The sequence below is a fragment of the Cebus imitator genome, unplaced genomic scaffold, assembly GCF_001604975.1.
Source record: "Cebus imitator isolate Cc_AM_T3 unplaced genomic scaffold, Cebus_imitator-1.0 Scaffold34, whole genome shotgun sequence".
Classification (NCBI taxonomy): domain Eukaryota; kingdom Metazoa; phylum Chordata; class Mammalia; order Primates; family Cebidae; genus Cebus; species Cebus imitator.
Window position 1 is genome coordinate 7,668,172 of NW_016107349.1, and position 6,000 is coordinate 7,674,171.

Consider the following 6,000-nt stretch of genomic DNA (forward strand, 5'->3'; position numbering starts at 1 on the left):
GATGGACAAGGAAAACATGTTATGACAATAACTTGAGGTGGGGAGAATGTATCCATCTGGAGGGTCCCTTCAATAAATGTTTTGGTACAATTACTCTTTGAAAGTCAATATAAATTCTTATGAACAGCTTGGAAATGTTATTATATTGTTGCTAATTTAATGTGTTTGGAATACCTTTCCTACAGCTACTACCTTCCTTCTTATTGTTAGAAGCACAGCCATTAAGATTTACTATGTTTGGGGTAAACATAAAAATGAAACAATTAAGAATGAGCTTATATCTGCAAATGGCTCCAAAGAGCTAATAAATTTCACAATTAAAAGCCAAATAAATAGGCTGGGTTGGTTACTGAGTTTATGGGAAATCCATACCTGAAGGTATATTTAAATTAGTGGATTGTCACCAAGAAATTGGTTTCATTTTACTTAGAAAAACAATCCAAGGTGCAGAAGGCCACACAAATCAGAGATGGGGTTTAGATGCATCTTAACTTGGATTTAGCTGAGTTTAGCAACTGTGGATTTATGGCTAAATAACTGCTTCCAAAAAGATCCAGGGAAGAGTGATGAGTTTTTAAAAAAAAGACAAAGTGAAGATAGAGATGGACCGCAAACACTTCAAGCTCTCCGCTGACTTGAGATGAAATCACCAAAAACACAATGACCGCTTGACACTTTATTATTTTCTATTTAGATGTGATTTCCAGTTTATTCATTGATTCATTCAACAAACGTTTATAGAACACGTACTGTATAATAGACACAGAACTAGGTACTAAAGATGTAATAGGAATAAAACAGACACTATTCCTGCCCTCACAAAATTGAAGACTAGTTTCTTACATTCTGTTTCAGAAAGCAGGGTAAGTTCTCATTTTTGAAACATTGCTATTAAAATGTTTAAAATAAGTTTTGATGCTTAAATAAGTTTGTTGTGCCTTTAAAAGGTAATGAAGTAGGTCTGCTTGTGTGTGTGTGTGTGTGTGTGTGTGTGTGTGTGTGTGCATGTGCACACACATATGTATTTTAAAGGCATTTTATTTTTTATATGTATTCTCTGAGATATTAATGATTCCAAGTCTTTTTTGCAGGGAGCAGTTTGTGCCTCAGACAAGCTGTAATTTAACCCACAGACATACCTCTCTTGAAAAACCACTGCATTTGCCCACCAGCTCTTGGTAAATAGACCTGCTCCCTGAAGGATGCCAACTGCCAGCTTCCTATGTTGCCCCAGAATAAATAAAGTATCGGTGTATGAGGCCTATGTTAGTCCATTTTGAATTGCTATAAAGGAGCACCTGAGACTGGGTAATTTATAAACAAAATTACCCAGTATTTGGCTTACAGTTCTGCAGGTTTTACAAACATAACACCAGCATCTGCCTGGCTTCTGGTGAGGCCTCAGGAAGGTTTTACTCCTGGTGGAAGGCTAAGGGGGAGCAGGCATATCACATGGCTGTCAAAAGAGGAAGCAAGAGAGATGCCAGGCTCTTTTAAACACTCAGCTCTCATGTGAACTAATAGAGCAAGACTTCCTCATTACCGTGGGGAGGGCACCAAGCCCTTCATGAGGGATCTACCCCTATGACCCAAACCCCTCCCACTAGGCCCCACCATCAACACTGAGGATCACATTTCAACATGAAATTTAGAGGAGATAATCATCCAAACTATATCAAGGCCAAAATTCAGGTTCAAACGTCACAACATACTGTCCTGAGTAGATTTAGATATGTTCCTTAACCTCTCTGTGTCTCAAGTGCCTTATCTGAAGTGAGAAAAATAACTCCTATCCCATATGGATTTTAGAAGACAAAATGAGATAAGGTAGGGAAAGCTTGTGTAAGCTCCAATCTGTAGGTGCTGTTGCTGCACCTACCACTTTCGCAGACTATCACAGCTACCATGACTACCACCAATGCCTCCAATCCTGTAACTGTCATAAGGAAACTTATGAAATGCTCAACTAAATTAACCCTGAGAACTTTAAGTTTGAGCTTATTTGCAGGAGCAGCCAACTCTCTGACAGTCGGTGCAAATGGAAATTATACAGGTCAACTGGAAATTTATGAGAGATCTGTAATCCAGTGTACTCCATCAAAGCAGGAGGGCAATAACTTCAAATCACCCAGCTGTAGGTACATGGCTTCTGTGAGTAGCCTCAGATTAGGCCAAGGTTGCAACCAGGTCACATAGCAGAATGAATCTTTTTTTTTTTTTTTCTTTTGAGACAGAGTCTTGCTCTGTCTCCAGGCTGGAGTGCAGCGGCGTGATCTCGGTGCACTGCAATCTCCACCTCCTGGGTTCAAGCAATTCTCCTGCCTCAACCTCCAGAGTAGCTGGGATTACAGGCATGCACTTGTAATTTTTGTATTTTTAGTAGAGATAGAGTTTCACCATGTTGGCCAGGATGGTCTCGATCTCCTGACCTCATAATCTGCCCATCTTGGCCTCCCAAAGTGCTGGGATTATGGGCGTGAGTCACCATGGCTGGCCAGCAGAATAAATCTTAAGTGTATCTGTCTTACGCCAATATATCTAAAGATAAATCAGCCCTTTGAAATTCCTCAAAGTTTTTGGAATATCTGCCTCCATTCATGTGGAATTCAGCTTTTACTGCCTTATGTCATTCAGTTCAATAATCAAACACTAACTGAGCACCTCCACTGAACCATGACAGGGGATTAAGTTTTATTATAGGTGCCACAAGGGCCCACTGGAGAGTTAACGTGTGTACATATGTACCCAGCACATCATGCATTCAGTTATTCTTAGTTCCCACGAAATTAAAGATTTGAATACAACAAAGCTACTAAAACAGGAATAAAAAATAGGAAAAGAAGCAAACCCTAAGGCCAATAGAGTTACTGAATCTGAGCATTTCATTTTGTTCCGTATACAAGCAATTCGGAGCAAGGAATGCATGGTAGTTCTTGTCATTTTTTTCTCTCTGTAACGCCAGGAAAAAAAGAAAGTTTCAAGTGACTAATGACTAAAATGCCCCCAGATTCCTCATTCAGAAAGGACCATTTTCTATGTTTGAAATGTAATGGAAAAAATATCCATCCATGCTAAGTGCTTGAGTGTGGCTGTTTCCAACTAATAAATCACAAACCTTGATCAATCAGTCGATCCCAAAGCCTGACCTGAGAGATAGCTGCACTCCTCCCTTTCTTCAGTCTCCTCCTCATTTCCACACAGTCCTGGGCCCCTCAGACAATTGTCACTGTAGAGAAGTATGGGTGGGTATGAGCTCCCACTTCAATATCTACATCTATTTCTATAGCTACACACATCTATGACTCACAGTACTATTACTACATCAAATTACTATCAAATTGTAGCCACCACCCCACCTTGACAATGTCTTTTAATATTACCACAATTATCTCCTCTTAACCGAACCAAATAATGTCAAGACTCAAGGAAACTGAAAGGTATGCGCCATTAGAGAACGTTAAGGAAACTATTTGAACATAATTCCAAGCAACCTGGGGATTAGCATTCAAATTAGCGGAAACTATCTCTGCTATAGCTTAGCCAAGAGCTGAGGGAAGAATAATCTAAGTTAAGGATGGGAAGAGGAGTCTGAAAAGAAGTCAAGTCCTCCTTATGCATCAGTTATCCTGGTGAACAGTCTATCCTGTTGTCTTCACTCAGTTTATGCATTTTTCCTTCCGCCTACTAATTCCAACTCAGGAAATAAAATCAAGAGACTGGAACTGAGCAAAAACAAGAAGCAAACTTGATTTAAGCTTCCATTTTCCATGTAACACAGCTTGAAAATAGCAAGCTGTATGACTCCTTGAAGGGATAATAAACAATGCAATGCATTTCTTTGAAGGTTTAGAAAAAGGGTCCCCCAACACAGCACTTGCCCCTACGTTCTAGAAATCGTGAAGAAAACACCCTTCCCATCCATGCAATTTTTCATGAACTTATGCAACTTCTTGGAAATGCCCACTAAGCAATACCTAAAGGAAAAGGCTGTGGTCTAGTCTGAAAGTTAGTTGGGTAAGCAAGTGTCTATCACCGGCAGGATGCATTGTCAGGCACCAGGCAAGGTTGAATTTACAGAAGAACCTGAAACATTCTTCTTCCTGAAGAAGTTAGGTAAGGGTTGAGAAGCAGCATCTATACACATAAATACAGAGAATGAAAGAGATGGGCCTTTCCGTCTGGCAGTAGCCATCAGGTAAGCCAAGATGGGTGCATACAAGTACATCCAGGAGCTATGGAGAAAGAAGCAGTCTGATGTCATACGCTTTCTTCTGAGGGTCCACTGCTGGCAGTACCACCAGCTTTCTGCTCTCCACAGGGCTCTCCACCCCATCCAACCTGATAAAGTGCGCCTAGTGGGCTACAAGGCCAAGCAAGTTTGCATTATATACAGGATTCGTGTTTGCCATGGTGGCTGAAAACGCCTAGTTCCTAAGGGTGCAACTTTCAGCAAGCCTATCCATGGTATTAACCAGCTAAAGTTTGCTCAAAGCCTTCAGTCCGTTGCAGAGGAGCGAGCTGGACACCACTGTGGGGCTCTATGAGTCCTGAATTCTTACTGGGTTGGTGAAGATTCCTCATACAAATTTTTTGAGGTTATTCTCATTGATCCATTCCATAAAGATATCAGAAGAAATCCTGACACCCAATGGATCACCAAACCAGTCCATAAGCACAGGGAGATGCGTGGACTGACATCTGCAGGCCAAAAGAGCTGTGGCCTTCGAAAGGGCCATAAGTTCCACCACGCTATCGTTGGTTCTCATCGGGCAGCTTGGAGAAGGCACAATACTCTCCAGCTCCACCATTACTGCTAATATAAGTAACGTTTGTAAAATTCATATCTAATAAACAATTTAGGACAGTCAAAAAAAAAAAAGAAGAAGAAAGAAAGGGATGGATGAAGAATCCAACACTGGAACATCACACAAGGTCTATGTGCCATTAAAACAAAGATGGTCAAAAAAGAAGGAGGGGAACAGGGAAGGCATCATGGGCCAGGTAAAGTCTGAGCAGGCTCAGAAGAATAGGTAGTGTTCCGCTGGTGGGATGCCAGGCAATATTTGAGGGCTCCTGAATACCGTGCTGTAGATTTGTGATCTATCTACTGTCACACAGAGTTAGTCTTAGATGTCTAGATCCCAGACACCTGTTATCTGTCTGCCCAAGAATCTTTCCAGATCTGTCTCTGGACTACAAAATTCCTACCGACTCAAAAATCTTAGGGTGAGTAGAAAAATTGTAGGAGGCAGTGAGGGCAGGAGAGTGGGTAATTGGGCAGGATGATTCTAAAACCTCAAAAATGTGTCTTTTTCAACTCCATAATTCTACTCGGAAGAATTTATGTTAGGGAAAATATAAGGCTGTGCATGATGATTTAGTTTTATTTTTGAATAATGAAAAGTTTGAAGCAACTCAAACAACCAAGAACTGGAAAGCAGTTAAAGAAAATTCCACTAAATTGACATAATAAGGTACTATTTAGCTGTTAAAACTGAGACAGACAAATATTCATTGGCATGAAAAGATGTTCATGACATATTAAACATATTACAAAAATTTTATATATGATATGATTCTAATTTTAAAATAAAAAGTATATAAAATACATGTGTTAGGGCTTCCAGTTCCATATGGGGGAACTGGAAGCACTGGCATTCACTCAGCATCCCTCATCTGACCCTTTCTGCCTCACACACATGCACACATCACATACCTCACTACTGTTTGTCCTTGGGTGTCTATCTCTAATTGTAGACACAAAAAAATCAACAGAGTATTTATGTCTGGATGGTGGGATTAGGGGGTGCATTTTATTTTGTTTTTAACTTTCTGCATTTTGTAATTTGTGTATGACTCATATATTGCTTTGGATATTAAAAAATGTTAAAAACTCAAACTCTCCAGGGAAAATAGTAGATGAAACGAGTCTAAAAGCCACACCAATGGGACTCACCATATGATCCTGGGAGTCCGCGGGTTGATGTATGACTGTCACCC

The 6,000-nt window shown here is 40.3% G+C and overlaps 1 long non-coding RNA gene and 1 pseudogene across 1 annotated transcript in view; one reads left to right on the forward strand and one right to left on the reverse strand.

Annotated features, from left to right (window-relative positions):
- The window catches only part of LOC119470553, a 100,863-nt gene that overhangs the window by 45,805 nt on the left and 49,058 nt on the right, over positions 1-6,000 (reverse strand). The gene's annotated exons all lie outside the window — the stretch shown is intronic.
- On the forward strand, positions 2,383-5,515 carry LOC119470552 (annotated as a pseudogene).